Raw genomic sequence first — 22,657 nt, forward strand, 5'->3', positions numbered from 1 at the left:
TGACAAGTACGGTGAAGTCACTGTGTGCACGGGGGAAAAGACTATAGAGCACTGTCACACAAAGGCAATGCTCCACAAGAACGAGGCGGGAGGGTCTATCATGAGGATACAGGACAGTAGGTGAGAGAAGGAAGACACCCAGCTCAAGGTTAAGGGCCTAATGAAGCTATATAAGAAAACAGGACAAACCCTCTCCAAAGGAATATGCACTGCAAAACTAATTTTGAATCCCCTTCAACAAAGGATAAGCAGCCTCTTAAGAATCAAATTTTATATCATCAGGCACAATGCAATCATTATGATTCACTGGTTAAACACGCATCCCTAATCCGTATCAGTCTCTTCTGAAGAAAGATGGCCCAAATTTTTTCACTTTGCATCCTCTGGAAAAATGAGAAGGGCTGACAAGGTCTATCTACCCCTTAAGCCAACTGCCTTTCATGGTAAAAGGCACCCTGGCATGCAAAGGGAGCACAGTGACAACACTGGCACCCCTAGCCTGCTCCAAATCAATCAATTCTCAGGCTTCTATGACACTACCCATCAGACAACAGTCCATGGAGGTTCCGTGAAGATGGTTTATTTCTAGTAGTCCCTCTGAAGTCATATGAAACAACAAATTCTAACAAAAATGCATTGATCTGAACACCACACCAAGCCATGTACGGGATTTCATTTTAATTTTCCCCTTAAACATGAAATGAGATGGTAGAAGTATGCAGATAAAGAAAAAGAACTGAAATTCCTATGACTTCTCCTACTGCCACTTGAGGGTAACTCCAGTTCATTCTCTCATCTAGATTTTCCTATCTGCATAATACTAATTAATATGTGACTGACATAAAAATCTGCAGATGCTTAATATACATATTACCCAGAGTTTGGAAATAAGTAAACACCCATAAAATCACATGACCATCAAGGCCATTTATACATCTGTCATCTTCTTAAGTCTACCATTTCTAATTGCTTTAGATTTATTTATAAGCATGTAAACATGTATGTGTGATGCACTCATGTGTGTCTCTATGTGGGTATGTGCATTTGAGTGCAGGTGTATGCAGAAGAGTCAGATCCCCTGGAGCTGTATTTACAGGCATTTCTGATCCAATTGACCTGAGTTCTGGGAACCAAATTTGGGTCTTTTGAAAAAGCAGTGCACATTCTTAATCACTGAGCTATTTCTCCAGCTCCTCCACTCTTTTCAATGCCAATATAGTTTGTGCACAAGTAACATATATTCAAATCTCTTAACAAATTTAAGTTTACAACACAGTATTGTCCGACACTGGGATTATGCTATATCCTCACTTGACATTTCTATCTCTAACTCATAAGGTCAAAAATTACCATACAGAATTCACATCAAAGCTCTTTTAAAAGGAAGTTACCTGAATTTATAGTACTTTAATAAGTAGACTTTTTTTCTTTGTCTAATATGTAGATAGACCATAGTGTGTGTGTAGACAGGAAACCAACCTGCAGAAGATGAAGTTTAGCATCCAGGTTTTGTTTTGTGCCCCTCACAAAACATGATCTCAATGCATTGTAACAAAAGGAGTCAGACAGTAGGAAGTATTTTCACACCCTACTCTGTTCATTCTCTGTAGAATGGATGATTTTTAACATATAAGTCATGTTATGTGCAATGTTACATGTATAGTGTTGTTTACTAACAGAATACCTCTTGTCTATAAAGACCCTCCTAATGTCAAATATTTTAACAGGTATATGAACAATTGCATTTATTCCTCATAAAAATCCTCAGGGGCGAGTAAGGGGCACTGATCCTGTAGCAGAAGATACAATGGAGGGGTAAGTGTGCTCCTGACTCGCCACACAAGCTCAATAAGGGAATACACAATTTTCACACCAACCTTATCTCCCAGGGTATTCCGAAGGGGCGGCTTCCCCCAGCTAAACCCTCTCTCCTCCTACCCAATTCCTGCTTTCAGCCAGGAACACCTTCCCTTCCACTCTCCCTTTTTCAGGTCATAAAATCCTCCAACCCAGCCTCTGTGGGCGCTGCTGGGACAGGGCGGTGAGTGCAAACGGGCTGGAGTTCCTTTGTTTTAATAGCCTGCCTGCAGCAAGATAGGACTGCAGGCAAAGTGACTCCTGGCCAGCAAGGGGCACTAATCCTGTAGCAGAAGACCCAGCGGAGGGAAGAGCCATTGGAGAGTATCTGAAGGAAGAGATGGGCAGGCGCCAAGGCAAGAATTCCTACAACAATCTGAAAAACAACATGAAAACACCAGATCCCAGGGATCTTACAACAGAAGGACTTGAACACCCTATTCCAGAAGAAGTGGAAAACAATGTCATTATGAAAGCAATAGAGTCTCTTAAACAGGGTATAAATAACTCACTTAAAGAAATAGAAGAGAAATATAAAAAAAGATTGAAGAAATGAGTAAAGAAATGGAAGAGAAATATAACAAAAAGTTTGATGAAATGAGTAAATTCGTAAACGATACCTTGGGAAACCAAGAAAAAACAATCAAACAGGTAACGGAATCAGTTCAAGAATTGAAAACTGAAATGGAGGCAATGAAGAACACACAAACCAAGGGCCGGCTGGATATGGAAAATCTAGGTAAACAAACAGAGACTTTAGGAACAGGCATAACCAATAGAATACAAGAGATAGAAAAACAAATCTCAGATTATGAAGACACCATAGAGAAAATAAAAGCTCTGACCAAAGAAAACAGCAAATCCAACAAATTCTCATCACAAAACATTCAAGAAATCTGGGACATAATAAAAAAACAAAATCTAAGAATAATAGGGGTAGAAGAAGGATAAGAATTGCAGATCAAAGGTCCAGAAAATATATTCCACAAAATTATAGAAGAAAATTTTCCCAACCTAAAGAACGATATTCCTATGAAGGTTCAAGAAGCATACAAAACACCGAATAGACTGGATCAGAAAAAAACATTGCCTCGCCATATAATAATCAAAACACAAAACATTCAGATTAAAGAAGGGATATTAAGAGCTGCAAAGGAAAAAGGTCAAGTAACTTATAAAGGTAAACCTATCAGACTTACACCAGACTTCTCTACGGAAACCATGAAAGCCAGAAGGTCGTGGATAGAGGTACTGCAGAAACTAAGAGACCATGGATGCAAGCCCAGACTACTATATCCAGCCAAGCTATTGTTCACTATCAACGGAGAAAACAAAATATTCCATGATAAAAATAAATTTAAAAAATACGTAGCTACAAATCCAGTCTTACAGAGAATATTAGAAGGAAAATCACAACCCAAGGAATCCAACATTCCCTACACTGCCTACAATAACTCAGACATCTAGCAACCCTTCACAAGCACAACTCAAAGAAGGAAAACACATGCACACTACTACCCAAAAAAAAAATTGACCGGAGTCAACAACCACTGGTCATTAATATCACTTAATATCAATGAACTCAATTCACCTATAAAAAGGCACAGACTTAGAGACTGGATACGAAAACAGGATCCAACATTCTGCTGTTTACAAGAAACACACCTCAACCACAAAGACAGACAGCTACTCAGAGTAAAGGGTTGGGAAAAGGTTTTCCAAGCAAATGGACCTAAGATACAAACAGGTATGAACATTCTAATATCTAACAAAATCGACTTCAAACTAAAATCAATCAGAAGAGATGGAGATGGACATTTCATACTCATAACAGGAACAATTCATCAGGAAGAAGTCTCGATCCTGAATATCTATGCCCCTAATATAAAGGCACCCACATATGTAAAAGAAACACTTCTAGAACTCAAGGCAGTCATCAAACCACACACACTAATAGTAGGAGACTGCAACACACCTCTCTCACCAATGGACAGGTCAATCAAACAGAAACCTAACAGAGAAATAAGAGAATTATTGGAGGTATTGAATAAAATGGACTTAACAGACATCTATAGAACACTCCACCCAAATAGGAAAGAATATACCTTCTTCTCTGCAGCTCATAGGACCTTCTCGAAAATTGACCACATACTCGGTAACAAAGCAAACTTCCACAGATACAAAAAAATATTAGAAACCACCTGTGCCTTGTCAGATCACCATGGATTAAAGTTAGAATTCAACAACAATGCTACACTCAAGAAGCCAACAAACTCATGGAAGTTGAACAGTCAACTACTAAATCAACCCTGAGTCAAGGAAGAAATAAAGAAAGAAATTAAAGTCTTCCTTGAATTTAGTGAAAATAAAGACACAACATACTCAAACCTATGGGACACTATGAAAGCAGTGCTAAGAGGAAAGTTCATAGCACTAAGTGCCCAATTAAAGAAAACGGAGAAAGCACACATTGGAGACTTAACAGCAAACTTGAAAGCTCTAGAAAAAAAAGAAGAATCAATGAAACAAAAAGCTGGTTCATGGAAAAAAATCAACAAGATCGACAAACCCCTATCCAAACTAATCAAACAGCAGAGAGAGCACATGCAAATTAATAAGATCAGAAATGAAAAGGGGGACATAACAACAGACACTGAGGAAATTCAGAGAATCATTAGATCTTACTACGAAAGTTTATATGCCACAAAGATGGAAAATGTAAAAGAAACGGACATTTTTTTAGATAAGGACCATATACCAAAGTTGAACCAAGAACAGGTGAACAATCTAAATAGACCTGTTAGTCGCGAAGAATTAGAAGCTGTTATCAAAAATCTCCCGACCAAAAAAAGCACAAGACCAGATGGTTTCAATGCAGAATTCTACCAGAACTTCCAGGAAGAGCTAATACCTATACTCCGTAATGTATTCCACAATATAGAAACAGAAGAGTCATTGCCAAACTCCTTTTATGAAGCTACAGTTACTCTGATACCAAAAACACAAAAAGACACAACCAAGAAAGAGAATTACAGGCCAATCTCACTCATGAACATCGAAGCAAAAATTCTCAATAAAATACTGGCAAACTGAATCCAAGAACACATTAGAAAAATTATCCATTATGATCAAGTAGGCTTCATCCCAGAGATGCAGGGCTGGTTCAACATACGCAAATCTATCAATGTAATCCATCATATAAATAAACTAAAAGAAAAAAACCATATGATCATTTCATTGGATGCTGAAAAAGCATTTGACAAAATTCAACAACCATTTATGATAAAGGTGTTGGAGAGACTGGGGATACAAGGATCATACCTAAATCTAATAAAAGCAATATACAGCAAGCCGATGGCTAACATCAAATTGAATGGAGAGAAACTCAAAGCCTTTCCACTAAAATCAGGAACACGACAAGGCTGTCCACTCTCTCCATACCTCTTCAATATAGTGCTTGAAGTTCTAGCAATAGCAATAAGACAACATAAGGGGATCAAGGAGACTCTAATTGGAAAGGATGAAGTTAAACTTTCGTTATTTGCAGACGATATGATAGTGTACATAAGCAACACCAAAAACTCTACCAAAGAACTCCTACAGCTGATAAACACCTTTAGTAATGTGGCAGGATACAAGATCAACTCCAAAAAATCGGTTGCCCTCCTATACACAAAAGATAAAGAAGCAGAGAGGGAAATCAGAGAAACATCACCTTTCACGATAGCCACAAATAGCATAAAATATCTTGGGGTTACTCTAACCAAGGAAGTGAAAGACCTATTTGACAAGAAGTTTAAATCTTTGAAGAAAGAAATTGAGGAGGATACCAGAAAATGGAAAGACCTCCCCTGCTCTTGGATTGGGAGGATCAACATAGTAAAAATGGCAATTCTACCAAAAGCAATCTATAGATTCAATGCAATCCCCATCAAAATCCCATCAAACTTCTTCACAGACCTTGAGAGAACAATAATCAAGTTTATATGGAAAAACAAAAAACCCAGGGTAGCCAAAACAATCTTATACAATAAAGGAACTTCTGGAAGCATTACCATCCCTGACTTCAAACTCTATTACAGAGCTACAGTATTGAAAACAGCTTGGTATTGGCATAAGAATAGAGAAGTCGACCTATGGAATCGAATAGAAGACCTGGATATTAACCCACAAACCTATGAACACCTAATTTTCGACAAGGGAGCTAAAGGTATACAATGGAAGAAGGAAAGCATCTTTAACAAATGGTGCTGACATAACTGGATGTCAACCTGTAGAAGAATGAAAGTAGATCCATATCTATCACCATGCACAAAACTCAAGTCCAAATGGATTAAAGACATCAACATTAATCTGTCCACTTTGAACCTGATAGAAGAGAAAGTGAGAAGTAGTCTACAAGATATAGGCACAGGAGACCACTTCCTAAGTAGAACCCCAGTAGCACAGACAATAAGAGAATCAATGAATAAATGGGACCTACTGAAACTGGGAAGCTTCTGTAAAGCAAAGGACACTATCAGTAAGACAAAAAGGCTACCTTCCGACTGGGAGAAGATCTTCACAAACCCCTCATCAGACAAAGGTCTGATCTCCAAAATATACAAAGAACTCAAGAAACTAGACACTAAAACTCTAATTAACGCAATTAGAAAATGGGGTACTGAACTGAACAGAGAATTCACAACAAATGAACTTCGAATGGCCAAAAGGCACTTAAGGTCATGCTCAACCTCCTTAGCGATCAGGGAAATGCAAATCAAAACAACTTTGAGATACCATCTTACACCTGTCAGAATAGCTAAACTCAAAAACACCAATGATAGCCTATGCTGGAGAGGATGTGGAATGAGGGGAACACTCATCCATTGTTGGTGGGAATGCAAGCTTTTGCAGCCACTGTGGAAATCAGTGTGGCAGTTTCTCAGGAAACTGGGAGTCAACCTCCCTCAGGACCCAGCAATTCCACTCTTGGAAATATACCCAAGAGATGCCCTATCATACTACAAAAGTATTTGTTCAGCTATGTTCATAGCTGCACTATTTGTAATAGCCAGAACCTGGAAACAACCTAGGTGTCCCTTAATAGAAGAATGGTTAAAAAAGGTGTGGAACATATACACATTAGAGTTCTACTCAGCGGTAAAAAACAATGACATCTTGAATTTTGCATGCATATGGATGGACATAGAAAACGCTTTACTGAGTGAGGTAACCCAGACCCAAAAAGAGGAATATGGCATGTACTCACTCATAAGTGGATTCTAGCCATAGTTAAAGGTCTTTGAGTCTATAAATTGTGATCCTAGAGACGCTAAATAAGAAGGTGAACCTGAAGAAAATCATATAGCTATCCTCCTGGATATTAGAAGTAGACAGGATTGCCAGGCAAGCTTGGGTGTACGGGGGGGGGGGGGGTGGAAGTAAGGGGAGATGCTTAGGGAGAGGGGAGAGGGGAGAGGGGGAGGATTGGGGATGGCTTGGGGGAATGGGATGGGGGGTAGGGAGGAAGGATGGTTATGGGATCAGGGAAGTTTATATCTCAACTAAGGGAGCCATTTTAGGGTTTGCAAGAGACTTGATTCTGGAGGGGTTCCCAGGCCCAAGGAGAGGTCCCCAGATTCTTCCTTGGGCAGCAGAGGAGAGGGTGCCTGAACTAGAACTAGCCTTGGCCCATAACCACACTGATGAGTATTTTGCATATCACCACAGAACCTGCATCTGACGAAGGACTGAGATAGAGACAGAGACACATATTGGAGCACTGGACTTAACTCCCTAGGTCCAGATGAGAAGCAGAGGGAGGGAGAACGTGAGCAAGGAAGGCAGAACCAGAGGGAACCTTCATCCGAGGATGGATGGAGATAGAGACGGAGACCACATTGGAGCACTGGACTGAGTCCCCAAGGTCCAAATGAAGAGCAGATGGAAGGAGAACATGAAGAAGGAAGTCAGGACCGCGAAGGGTGCGTTCACCCACTGATTCAAGGGGACTGATCGAATGAGAGCTCACCAAAGGCCAGCTGGACTGGGACTAAACGAGCATGTGATCAAACCGGATTCTCTGAATGTGGCTCACATGGGGGCTGACTGAGAAGCCATTGACAATGGCACCAGGTCTTGTTTCATCTGCATGAACTGGCTTTTTGGGATCCTGGTCTATTTGGATGCTCACCTTCCTGGACATGGAGGGAGGGCGGAGGAACTTGAATTTCCCACAGGGCAGGAAACCCTGACTGCTCTTGGGAATGGTGAGGGAGGAGGAGAGGGAGTGGGGGGAGCGGGAGGGTATTGGGAGGAGGGGAGGAAGTGGAAATTCTTTAAATAAATAAATAAGGGGGAAAAAAGAAACATCAAGATAGATGGATGGATGGATGGATGGATGGATGGATGGATGGATGGATGGATGGATAGATAAATCCTCAGGGGCATTCCCATTTCAGACCTAAAGAAAACAAAGCTGGGAAAAGTTAAACAATGGCTCAAAATTACACAGGTAAATACAATTTATATTGTATATGAATATACAATTCTTATGAATTGTAGAATTCATAAAAAGCTTTATGACTTCAAAAATGACATGACAGTCACTGCCATGACCATAACTGTATGAAACCAAATGCTTCAAGAAGGACAATCTAGTGACATGTTCAGTGTTCTAATCCCAAGATTGACTTTATCTAAGTGTTTTGGCTCCTACCGAAAACCTTCCATCTGCAGGGCATTTGTCCAGGGCACTGTTGTGCGATCTGACTTTCATTCTGACCTCATGCAACTGCAGAGGCGAATACAGGGATTAGTATCACGTCAGCAGGTGACAATAATGTGTTCCCATCTCCTTTTCCACTCCCAGATGCCTGAGGTGAGAACTGAAGCTAAAAGATCCATTCCGAAACAAAACCCTATATGTAAAATTTCACTAAAAAAAAAAAAAGTACAAAATGACAACTATAGTTAGCTTACTGTGACTGTAAGATATTATGAGAAAGCAATTACATCCATGTTTACCCTACAACAATGACTAAAATTGAGAATGTAATGACTTAATGCTGAAGTTGCCTTCATTAGTGCCTATGTGATCCCCAAACTCAGTAGTCAGTGACTCTTCCAAACTCCTTCATTATCAGCAACAGAACTCCTAAGGAAGCAAAGGAAAGGATAATGTTGTCTTGGGAAAGATTGTACTCACCTCCTCTGAAATGGATCATTTCTGCAGAGGAGTCTTTCAGAAGAAAACACAGTGGAGTGTAACTAAGCAGGGGAAAGGACTAGAGATTAGCTGTACTAACAATATCTTGGGGCACACTGCCTGTGTGACACACATACATATCCTAAAAACTTTAAAATGACTAGGTAAACAGCGGCTACTTATACAATCAAACTATGTTTCCATGATGTTAACAACCATTTCTAAATTTCTACTACATACCAGGCCTGAGGAACTGAGCCTTTTTAATTATGCAATATTCGTTATTGACATAGTACTCAAATCCCAAACAGCACGAATCATGTTAGCTAAACTAACAAAATGAATAATTTAACTCTGGCCCAGCAGGAATCCACTATGCCACCTTCATTATTTACTTCACAATATCCATTTCTACCATTTTTGAAATAACAGTTGTAGGTGTTAAAGATGAGCCCACTGGCTGGCTGGCCTGATTTTGATCCACATCACAGGAAAGTGACCTGCATTCCATCAAAATATCTTGGGTATTTCATAAGCAACCCCTGTTCCTGAAATGACCTCCCCATTAAATGTTAATAATCACTAAAGAATAATATAATCACATTTCAGATAAAACTCATAAGCTTAGTTACTGCCAAAGCACAAACATAAAGCCAATACATCCCCTTATCAATTATAAATGTTCTCACTTTTTAGCATTTGAATTTTCTTAGGGCAACAGGAAAGGCCCTATTTTCTTTATTAATAATGGGGGAGGGAGTAATTTTAGACCCAAAAATGTTTTTACCATTTCCTTCAGAGGAAAAAGAATCGTATGACTTCTCCCTGTAACTAGCAGCACACAGAACAGCTTTGTCACAGTGGCTAAAGAAGGCGGAACTAGACTACTTGCTTGTTCTGCCAAACATCAGAAGTTCCCTGGCTTCTCCAGAGCTCAACAGAGGCCTAGCCAGCGTAGACTCCACGCAGATGCCAGCACTCTGGAGATTTCAGAAGGGTCCCTGAATGTGAGACTCTTGCTTTCCGACCGGTGAGAACAGTACCAACTCATATGTATGTCCAGTTAAAATAATCTGCTAAATAAATAATTATCAAGGAAGAAAAAATTAGGAATAAGTATATATTTTATTCAAACATATAGCAGATGTTAAACAAAAGATGAATATTCATTAGATCTGGCTTCTGCTGCAATCCACTTTACAATAATATCCAAATACCTCAACACAAAATGCTTGGGTTGTATAAAAATCTACAACATGTTTATGATGCAAACATTCTGTCATATTTTGTTCAATTCAACACAACTAAGTTTGTTAATATATACTGACAGACTTGCATAACATCCTAAAATGTTTTGAACAATGCAGTTTAGGCTGCAATGCAATATTAATGAATGAATAATGTTCTTGAATATAAGGTTTAATATTTAATGATGTAGAGTGGTGCCTGGATTTGATGCAGAAGAAAAATGTGATGTGAAATCACCGTAGTTACCAGGGGACATGAGAAGAAGACTACAGAAGTCAGGCAAACCTTTAACCCAAACTCAGAAATGGGGTCTCAGGAGTGGAACTGACGTGTCACCAGCTGAATTTCTCATACTTCTTAATATTCACAGGATCATGCCATGTATCAACTTTTTTCATCAGAATTCTGAAATTACTAGGAACTCACATATCTGTGCCAAGAGATGGGGTAAAAGGTTAGTGCAAAAATAACACTGGGTAGGCTACAGTGGAACACATTTGGAAAATATCTTCCAGTTGCACCAACATGTCGACTTGGTTATTCTTTTTAAAAATGTGTCACAGTGTAATAAAGTACAAAGTTCAGATCAAATAAGTGCCTCCACATCTTCTATGAAGGAAAGCACTTAATCCACCTGAATGTTTTAATATATCAACCTAAATCAATGAACAGGTGATCTACACTCAATAGTGACCTTGCATTATCTACAAACAACGGTGTATTTTAAAAATCAGCTTACGAACAAAAGCAGGGTTTATTGCTATCAGTGAAGTAATTTCTAAAATTAAAAATCTATGAAGGGGACTTTTTAAATATTCCTAAACAGACTGTTAATGTAACTGTGAATCTAAAGTAAAATGGGACCCAAAAGATAAATCTAATATATATCTCTATTTCTATTTCACAATGGTTATACCAATAATTATAATGCACAACCTATCTGGATTTAGGACACCACTGTGCATTTATCAGTATAGCCTCTCTGAGCCAAAAGCTTTCACATTTGAAGGTAACAACTATAACTGTATACAAGTCCCTATACCACAAATATAAAAGAATCCATGTACTGCTCGGGGAGCAGGAACAAGGTTCCAGGAGTACTACACTTAGACCATCCCTGTGATGGTTGTGAGTACCCAGAGAGAATGCAGGTAAAGACAACGCCTACGTTGTCTCACTTCATTTTAATAATAAAGGAAGAAAACAAAAACAAATGTGCCAGTTAAATATTCTGTCTAAATTTTCACTGTCATATTTTGATAGCTTACAAAATAACTTTGTAATTAGGAAAAGACACGCTGTGAGAGAGAGAAGGTGCTGCACTATTCGGTCTCATCACATTCAGGATAGGAACAAGTCATTACACTAAAACTGACTTTCCATAAACTGCACATCATTCCTTCCTTTATATTGTGACATTAACACAGTAGTTAGTTCAATTCACTCTATTTCACTTTAACCAGATCAGCAGTTGTATCAATAATTAGTCAAAATGTAAAAACAAACAAACAAACAAAACTGCTTCAAACTTTATGTTGGAAAAGTCTTGACTGCACATGAGACTTTAGCAGCACAATCAGTGGAAACCATTCTCTCAGACCACTGAAAGAACCAGCATACAAACCAGTGGAAATCCATCAGTTCCTCTGGTGCACGGTCCAGATGCTAATGCTGGGATGGTGCTAACTCTGTAGAGTACAGATTCAGTAAACAGACTTTTCTAGTATGAGTAACAGACAAAACAAGGCATGAGGATTTATACAGTACATTTTATCCTCCCCAAAGTAAAATCTTTTTTTCTGCATGGGGGGGGGGTCACATATATGTGCAGCACATACAAGTGCATGCATGTGAGGTCCAAGTTGATGTGGGGTGTCCTCCTCAATCCTTCTCCATTGTATTTTCTTCAGTCTCTCACCTTTGTCACTAGTCTATCTATCCGGCTCATCCCAAAGATCCCTTTCTTCTCCCAAGAGCCACCATGCCTCCTGTCTTTATGTGGGTGTTGGGGATCAAACTCCAGTTCCCATATCTACATGGTGAATGCTTTATCTACTAAGCCATCTCCCCAGCCCCAAAAATCTCTCTCAAATTTAGAAACTTTTATGATGATTCCCTCCCATATACTACATGAAGAACAAAATACTTGGAAAATGGGTGGAAGACATGGAAAATTAACTATGGCTATCACTAGGAAGAAAAAGAGGTATTACACATAAGCTATTTTATTTCTGTGATATTTTCCCAAAATTAACTTGCATTTAAATATAACATATAAGGGCAGTATTAATAGGAATAAAATGCAAATTCCATATACAATCTCATGTTTTCTAGAAGTATATTAGAAAAACTAATTCACTCAAATTAATTCCTAATGTCTTCTTTAGCATAACATAGCAAATACATTTTCATTTCAACACATGATCGATGTAATAAGCTAGTAGATATTTTCTAATCTTTTTAGACCATAACTGAAACCCACTGAGTTTAATCTTAAAGACTTGAACTCAGAATAACAGTCCTTCAAGCACATCTTAGAAAAACCTGAGGCACCAGCAGAACATGGCTGGAGACTGAAGTCAATTCTATACCGGGGTACAGGTTAGAAATACTTCTTTCTAAACTTCATGAAAAAGGTGCTCATTAAACACTCATCAGTTTTTACTTCATAGATTATGGTTGTTCATTTATAAGATCTTTATTAAAAGTTTAGCTTCTATAAAGAAAAATGAAATCATGGAATTTGCAGGTATATGAATGGAGCTAGAAAACAATGTGCTGAGTGAGGTAACCCAGACCAGGAAGGCAAATGCCACATGTTCTCTATTATTTGTGGCTCCTGGCTGGGAATCTTCAGAAGTGAGCATATAACCAGGAATCAACACAGAAACCAGGAAAGGAAAATGGGACCCCAAGCAGGGTCCGCGTGTCTCTAGGAGGGAATGGCAGACACGGTAGCAAAGTGGGGATGGGAAAATATAGGAGAGAACTTTAACTGCAGAGGGGGACACAGAGGAAAAGGAAAGGAGGAAAAGTAAGTAACAATAATGGACTTGAGACAGCCATGCGGGGGGGGGGGGGGGGGTCATGCTAGTTTATGGTTAACAAAAAGTGGGGGGTTGTTTGTTGTTGTGTGCTAGCGTGCATGTTGGGGGGGCAGATGAGTCATTTAAATAAAGTTATGCCACTTGGGGTGGTGATGCAAGTGCAATGTCCACTTGGGGTGGTGATGCAAAGTCCAATGGAACCCCCAGGACCAGGCATGAGAAATACCCTTTCTAGCTGGCATTCAGGGTAGATAAGAGACTCCCAGAACAAGGCAGTCTATTGCTGTTGCTCTTGACTGCCTCCCAGAAGTTAAAGAGAAACTCCTACTGCTGAAGACAGCATATACTTAAACACACAAGTTGGAGGAATAGAGACTGATCTGACCAGGAGGCATTCTCCCTGAGGACTAGCTTTCATAATTCTGGAAGGTGTTACACAAGGTGCTGAGAACAGCCCCAAACTACCACAGCTAGGGCAGTCAAATCCACATCACCAAGACAGCACAAAGTCTAATTGCATTGTGAATGCTTATTCCCAGTGTAGCTCTCAGTGTAGTTCCTTTTGCAGCAGACACAGGAAGCCACAACTGATCTAAATGCAGAGAAAACAGACAATGGGAGATCTGGTCCCAAAGGATACATCTACACACAACCCTTACAACTAAGGCTCAGGAGGAAAAGGAGGAGGAAAGATTTTTCAGAGTCTGAGACCAGGACATCTGCAGCAAGATAGTATCTTCGACATGAGACAGGAAAGCTATTCCTATGAAATGGCAGCAATACGGCTGCCTAAACAAGGCCAGAACTATGACCGCACCAGCTGACATGACAGCGTAGATGCAGAAACTCTCACAAGGCAGTGGCATTGGTAGTGGTGAGGGTGACAGGGTCTCATTAAGCTCAAACTGGCCTCATACTCACTATATAATTCAGGAAAAGCCTGAACTCCTAATCCTTCTGCCCCCACCTCCTAAATGCTGGGATTACATTCTTATATAATATAATAACTTATATTATTGTGCACTATGCAATACTGTCTTCATTTCATGGCTGTACCTACATCAGCAGAGTGCACTACATCTGCTTCCCGCCTGGGTGGCCTTTTAGAGTGCCATATTGTAAACAGCCTGACACAACGGCACCTCCTCTCCATGCAGCACCATGCTACATCAGCAGAGACCATGAGACTTTACAAAGGATACGCAACCTGCTGAAAATTATTTTCTGAGCAAAGAAAGCAGAGAATGTAAATGTATATAAAAAAAAAATCAACCATTTAGCACCAATACCAAATTTAAAGATTTTATGGATAAACAGGAATAACTGTCCAACTAAAAGCTAAGTTAACTTTTAATGTGTTATAAATACAATTTAAAAAAAGCCACACCTTATTTCTCCGACTTGGAGAACTAAAAGTGGGTTGAGCTGAGGATAAAGATCATCAACAGTCCCTGCAAGACAAAGAAGTTCATGGAGCTTCAGTGAACTTGCTGCTCCTGAATTCCATCTAAAGATGTCTCCAGCCCTGAGAACTAAAAAGGCAGAAAGAAAACAATAAACTGGATTTTCACTATGTACAACTGTGAGACAAGTCTCTGGAATGAATGATCAGATGATCAGTATATTCAACCTTTAAAATAACCCTGAACAGAACCTCAAGGCAAGTGTTAGTATTATGCTCCAACCTTCATTTGGCAAGGAATTTGATATGTGGTCTCAAGATTGTAACTCATAAAAAGCTGAGACCCCAGCAGGAGGAATTCACCCCAGACACTCTTCACCATCACAGTCAGCTGTTCTGCGGGTCAGAGAAAAGACTCCCTAACAATATGCACTCTGCGCGGAAAAAGATGAGCACCCGGCACAGTAAGCTATTTTATTTAGCCTGCATTTGAAAGCAAGCTCTGCCCCCCACAAGGAAGTTGAGGCAGGAAAGACTTATCCATTCAAGACTTGCATGGCTGACGGGCAAAGTTAGCACACAAAGATCTTTCCCACCCCATGATCTGTGTTTTCTTTTCCTCATAATGTAGGTGAATCTAATATGACCATAATTGTGGAAATCCATGATAATTTGGCTTTCCTGGTGCTAAGACTAATTTCATTTGTAGAACATGCAGTAAGCAGTGTTCTCTACGGACAAGCTGAGCAACACCAAAACCCACTCACTTAAAAACACCGTGTCAGCCTTCAACACTACTCCAATTTCTAATTCATTTTTAGCTTGACTTACTAGACTTAACTCAGAATAGGTGTATAATTCAAATAGACACATTAACAAATTCTTTTTCTTTTCAAGTAGCTACAGAACCCTTACTAAAATTGCTCTACCATTTAATGTCATATAACAATGGCCACCTCCTGAAGCCTCGTGTACAATCCTATCAGCAGTCACTGTTGCAATGATATTAACTCACCATTCCTTTAAATAGCGACTGAGCAAGAATAAAGATGCAAATGGGTGAGGCTGTTGTACATTTCATTACAGTTTCCAGGATGAAATAAAACAGCCATGCTATTGAAAAAGAAAGCATGCATTTTGAGTTGCCAGGAGGTGCAGTATGTTTGGCAAAGAAATGGGATAGAAAAAGATGTGTGACACCAATGAGGTCATGCAAAACTAAATGCAAAAAAAAATGTAAAGGAGAAACACAGGTACAGAAATATAATCAAAATTAATCATTATGATATGCCTAGAGTAAGATAAATGTTTCAGACAATATGTAGCCCAGTTTGAAAAGACTCCCACTAACTTTAATAAATAATTTTATTTTTTGAGATTATGATACAATTACATCATTTCCCTCTTCCCTTTGCTCCCTCCAAACCATCCCATATATTCCTCCTTATTCACCTTTAAATCTGAGACTTCTTTCTTTTTTCATTAATCTATGAACGTCAGAAGCTATACCCATATTGCCAATATGCCTGCTTCACATAAGATGAATAATGACAGCAATATACATGCTGAGGCCTCAGTCCTACCCAAAGAGCTACAGGCAACCTTAGAATGCTGAAAGTGGAAGAACTAGTCTTCTCTGGGGAAAAGCACACCAATTGGTTATCCAATACCAAATGGATTCCCACTGTTCTTAAAAATTCCCTTACAATGCATGTTCACCGGGCTAACAGGGTGCACAGTTGGCAAACACACTCTTGAAATAGCTAGAGACCTGTTTGCTTTAAAAATGGGCTTCCCATGGCAAATTAACCTCTCTGAGTTTGGGTCATCCCCATGAGAACACAAGACAAATGCCTGGATTTTAAAAGCATTTAGGAATAACAAGCTCCATAACAGGGGTTTTCGTTGTGAGACTTGTAAAACTCACAATTTAAAAACTGAGGAAATGATAATACTGCCACTGCCCCTCATGTTTGACACTGAAAAAGCACCATGTGGCTGTAAAGATAGGTCTTATTGTTTTCTGCATCCCAACTGATAGTTGTCAGGTTCAAATTTGCATAGTCTTGTGTCCTACACCTGCTGAGGTTTAATGCTTTAGCTCACGCTCTTAACAGTCATCGCTACCTCTGACTGACAACTCGAGCTCACTTAGTCCACAACCACAAATATACCTGCTGAGATAAACACAGGCTGAGCAGAAACATATAGTGTGATTTTTATAAGTCAATTCTGAAGTTATCATCATGGGGACTATTAGAAGGTAAATTCTAAGAATTCTGAATGATTCCTTAAGCATGTATATATGCATAACTAAAATTAATGAAAAGGGAAGCTATGAATTTGAAAGAGAGCAGGGCAGGTTACCATGGGAGGGCTTAGAGGAAGGAAAGAGAAGGGGCAAATGATGTAATTATAATTTCAAAAAACTGTATGATTTCTTTAAAGTAAGTGAGTAACAAGACAGTAACTGGAGACATAAAACAATGGCATTTGAGCCTGGTGGTAGTGGCACGCACCTTTAATCCCAGCACTTGGGAGGCAGAGGCAGGTGGATCTCTGTGAGTTTGAAGCCAGTCCTCTCTACAGAGTGAGTTCCAGGATAGCCAAGGCTACACAGTGATACCCTGTCTCAAACAAACAAACAAACAAAAAGCATTTGAAAAGGACACATGACTGTAAAGAGTACTGTGATTTTAAACCTAGGTCAAGAATGGGGAGGGAAAAGGAAACTTAAAAACAATGTAACATGGAGGTGAAAAGATGTCCCAATGGAAGCACCCAATATCTGCACTATTATGAAGACAGGAGCTCAGATACCAAAGTCCATTAATAGGCCAGGGCTTTTGGGCTGTCAGCCTATCGAAAGCACACGAGCTCCAAGCTCTGGGAGAGACACTGCCTCAAAGACATGGAACAGAATAACAAAGGAGGGCACCTGCCTCATTCCTCAGGCCTCCACACACATCTGCACGCAGACATACATGCATGATACATGCTTATTTTTGAATCACTCACACCAGGGGAAGGACCAGGAGGGAGAGGAGAGAGAGGGTAAAAGAGTGGGCCTAACACTGAAGGAAGGAAAACTTTCAAATGAAAGTGGTTTTTAATCTCGGCTCAGTGACGTAGGCTCTGCTTGAACATCCACATCAAACTTCCCCTGCCATATGTAATGAGAGCGTTTATTCAAGAGATTAAAAGTCTGAGTAAGAGTTACGGTAAGAGTAATCATTATTTTCTGCTATTAAAAGTAGTTTATTAAAATTTTTATGTTTGATAGAACCTGAATACAATACTTAATATTTTTTAAGAAGAAAGCAGTACTCTAATATCTGATTCCAATTTTAAATATGAGAAACTGAGTTAAAGACACTGGTCCATCCAGTTATTAAGTTATTAATTGCTTAGTTATTAAGAAGATGGGACTAGAATCTGTGTCTCTTCTGACTCCCAGTTCTAGGTTGGTTTGAGTTTGGGGGTTGTTATGTTTGGTTCATGCACAAAGGAAAGCGATAAAGCAGGCTGGAAGCACTGGAATCTCCACCATACTTCTGTGGCCGCTGTACTGAGCAGCATCCTCACTTCAGGATGAACACAGACAAAGTAGAGGACAGTGCTGGCATGAGAGTGTAGACCCTGCTACTAAGGGCTGCTGAAGCAAAATGATGACTTAACCCAGCAGCTGAAGGCAATCCTGAGCAACACAGCAGAACCCCAAAAACAAAAACAAAACAACAACAACAACAAAAATCCAGCAAGATATCCATCTTATTTGCCAAAAAATAAAATAAACACTGTCTAAAAGAATTAGGCTAATTACAAAAGAAATTTAAAAATCAGGTCAATGTAGAGAATCTAACAAAAGTCTAAACTGTGTAACTTTTTATTTCATGAATATGTGAGTGGTACACATGGTGTGTATCAGCAGGTTCACATATACATGGGTACACATGTGCAAGCCATACCTCACATGGGTGCACGTATATGACGGTGTCTGTAAGTACACATGTGGGTACATGCATGTAGAAACCCAAATTTGAAATCTGGTATTTTCCTTGTTCAATCTCACTTCATTTATTGATGCAGGGAGCTCACTAATAAGGCTAGTCTGGCTAGCCAGTTTGCGCTCAGGGGAATTCCAGCTCAGTTTCCAAAGCACTGGACTTACAGGTGCATCGCCATGCCCGTCCAGAATTCCCACGGGTTCAGGGGATCCCAACTCTGTCCTCACACCTGCTAGAGTGCTTTCACTGCAGAACCATGTCCTCAACTCTAGGCAACATTTTAAGGCTTCAGTTCAGCCACTCATTTTACTTGCCAATTTTATGTGAAAGAATGGTCAAATAAAACATCGCACAATAAACTCCACATCTGCTACATATAGGACACTGTTTTACTTACAAAGCTCACAAGAAGAATCACACATTTGCAAACAGGGCATGGTGTTGGTTAGCTAACTAATGCATCAAGCCACATTTGTTGAGCTGACACTAGAAATACTAAGTTCACACTGACATGTCTTATCAGCCATGTACAGGTATCCTTGGATATATGTCGAAATCTAACGATGTCTGGTGCATATGTCTATAACAGTGAAATATTGTGAGTCACTTATTTAGAAGCCTGAACATCTAACAGTGAACTGTCACCAAGTTCTATACTGACAACACATGAATAATTTATCTTAGGATCAGCTCATAAAAATAGTGACAACATACATCTCAGCTAATTTCCCCCGTACAAATAAGTCTGTGTGCCAAAGTGTTAATAGAAGTTTTGTGTGAATAGTGGCATTAAAAGAGAGTTGTTTCTTCAGCTGTGTTTCTAGAACACTCATTACTATGATGTGCCACATGATTTTCTGTATGATGTATAGATACCATCAGGTGCTAAGAGAATAGAACACAGCAACAACAAAAAGCAGACAGAACCACGACTGAGACTCCATGACGGGCTAAGACAAGGGAGCATGCAAACTCAGAGTGGAGAAGAGCCCACTACCTCCTCCAGGATCTTTAGATATTGTCTTTTGCTCTTAGTGTCTTTCTGAACTCACATCCTGATCCACGGGATTAGATAAACTGACCTCTAGGCTAGACGGCGACGTTATAAATCTTGGTTTTGTTTGAGCTTTACTTACTTCTTGCTACCCTAGAAAGAAGGGCTGGGCTCCAGAAGCAATGCCTGTGGCTGGGCAGTAGGCAGAAAGGGTACAGGAACATAATGGCTGCTACTGATGCCCTGGTCCTCCAAAATGTAAGGTGCTGGAGGGCAGAGGGATCTGCTGCTCTCTGGACCTCCTTGCTGCATGGCTGAACCTCTTCAGGAACCCATGTTACAATGCATGAATCCTAACCTTCGGGGATTTTTAGCTTCCTGATTCATTTAATTGTTCTTTTAAAATGGCTTCTGCTCCATTACTGCCTTCCTGGAACTGCTGTTTGGTTTCTCAGTCCATATCGGACATCCCATAAACTGGACTGCTATATTAAATCTAGGAGTCAGATCCAAACATCCTCTTTCTAAGTCTATTAGCATGATGCTCCACAGGCTGAGTCTCCTTTAATTTGCCATTTTCCAGAGAACCTCTCCAGGTGTGCTGTGCTGGATCTCAGTATCCATATGTTGGACAGCAATCATCACACAATGAGGGAACAAAATAAATTACAGTAATTTTGTTTGTTTTCCTAATGGGAAAAAAGGTTGGAAGAGAAGCACACACTACATCAAATGAAGACTGGATATCCCACTGTAGTGGTCGCCCTCCTTGGTGGAGCCTGCATTCACAGTGGGGGAAAAAGTGAGAGTGATCAGAAGGTCAGTCATTGAAATCTAAGGACATTTCACACCCTTTGACATTTTGCCATTAGTCATAAATGACTGCTGTCTTAATGCCTAGAAATATCGCCAAACGTACCAGGCCAGGGCAAATTAGACTGAAACTATCAATGGACTTAGAAGGTAGAGAGGAGGTCAATTCGAGCAAAATGAGTTACTTCAGACTTTTAAACACATGCAAAAGCTAAACAAGATCTCCTTGGTAGTGACGGGTATACACGTCTGCCACAGCAACACTAAGGGTGCTTTTAACAACCTCTGGATCTTTCAAAATTAGAATATGTTAACTACATTCAGGTAACACCATAAAAACAGCCAGAGAGAAATTTAAATGACCACCATAATAAAGAATGTGCTCTTTCCCTTTCATAGTCTCCCTAGGCTTGTGTCAGTAAAGTAGAATAAACATGTTATTAAAAGAGAATCAATAGGAGGCTTTAAAATATACAGTACCACAAAAGGTCAGGCCCTGGTATTGATTTTAATATAACATTTTTTGTTTGGCTTCCCAAAGGGTTCTTTTCTAATATTGTTCTTCATTTTTCTTTCACTTTGTTCCCTGACTGGTGAATGTGTTGTTCCTGTCTGCAGAAAACTGTCTAAGGCTGAGTCTGCAGTGAGAGGCACTCCTGTGACAAGCTGCTGGGAAAGGCAGAGAAAATAAAGTAAAATCAGCTGCCTCCCACAAACACAGCACGGGGATCTAAAGGAAGAGTGAGGGGCAAGTTCAAGAGGGCATGGAACATAGCACAGCCATCACAGCACACACAGGCCACCGTGGGTGGGCACTGCCTTCCTTGGAGCCTTGGAGAGACACTGATTCCAGAAGCCAAAAAGGCTCGGGATCCTAGATGAAGATGAAAGACACCATCGTCCAAGTTGCAGCAAAACTTTCAGCAAAGCAGCTGAAGAATGCAGAGATTTGTGATACTGGACAGCTAGAACCCTTCTGTCCAAGTTCATGGGGACAAATCAGAACTATGTGCCCAGCCAGAAAGGTCAGTTCCTGACAATGTCCCAATTTGTGAAGGTTCAAAACCCTCCATAAAGCAGTCTATGATCCATCTTATGTATAATACACTGTATGCTTTACACAGAGTTACAGGATATGAATAGGTTTGGGGCCAAAATTCAAGTAAAATAAATAGGGTATTGTAACATGAGGGGGCCAGCTTGTTGGGGTTTCCATCCCGCCCGGTACTCCACAGCCGGAAAATCCCAAAGAGAAATCACACACAGGACTCCATAAGATTATAAACTGATTGGCCCATTAGGTCAGGCTTCTTGTTAAATCTTATAACTTATGTTACCCCATTATCCTTATCTACATTAGTCACATGGCTCCATACCTTTCTCAGCTGGGCAAGTTACATGCTGCCTCTTCAGTGATCTGCGCAGGAGTGGCTGAGGAAGTTTCCTCCTCCCTAGCCTTCTCCTATTCTCATCGCCCTGCCTCCACTTCCTGTCTGGTTGACCCACCTATACTTCCTGCCTGGCCAATCAGCATTTTATTAAAATACATGATTGACAGAATACAGACAATTCTCCCACACAAGGGTATATGTTCATTCTGTTAGGCTTTCACTTCTATAAAGTGTTCACTAAAAAAAGTAAAACAAAACAGGCTGGAGAATGGATCGTGCATGAAGTGCTTGTTACTGCCGTCAAATATAAGGGACTGAGTTCAGATTCCCAGTACCCATGTAAGGGCCATGCACGGTGACTGTAGCGGTTTGAATGAAAATGGTCCCTAAGCCCATAGGGAGTGGCACTATTAGGAGGTGTGGCCTTTGCTGGAGTGGGTGTGGATATGTGGGAGGAAGTAGTCACTAGGGAGGACTTTGTGAGGTTTCAGACGCTCAAGTCAGGTCAAGTGTTGCTCTCTCTCCCACTGCCTGAAGATCCAGATGTTAAGAGCTCTAAGCTACTTCTCTAATACCACGCCTGCCTGCAGGCTGCCATGATTCCTGTCATGACGACAATGGACTAAACCTCGGAACTGTAAGCCAGCCCCAACTAAACGTTTTCCTTTGTAAGAGCTGCCACCGTCATGGTGTCTTCACAGCAATGGAA

The 22,657-nt window shown here is 40.1% G+C and overlaps 1 protein-coding gene across 1 annotated transcript in view; it reads right to left on the bottom strand.

The window, feature by feature from the left end:
• Positions 1–22,657, bottom strand: part of Chchd3 (coiled-coil-helix-coiled-coil-helix domain containing 3) — a 273,254-nt gene that overhangs the window by 181,072 nt on the left and 69,525 nt on the right. The gene's annotated exons all lie outside the window — the stretch shown is intronic.

The sequence above is a fragment of the Myodes glareolus genome, chromosome 25 (assembly GCF_982192425.1).
Source record: "Myodes glareolus chromosome 25, mMyoGla1.1, whole genome shotgun sequence".
Classification (NCBI taxonomy): domain Eukaryota; kingdom Metazoa; phylum Chordata; class Mammalia; order Rodentia; family Cricetidae; genus Myodes; species Myodes glareolus.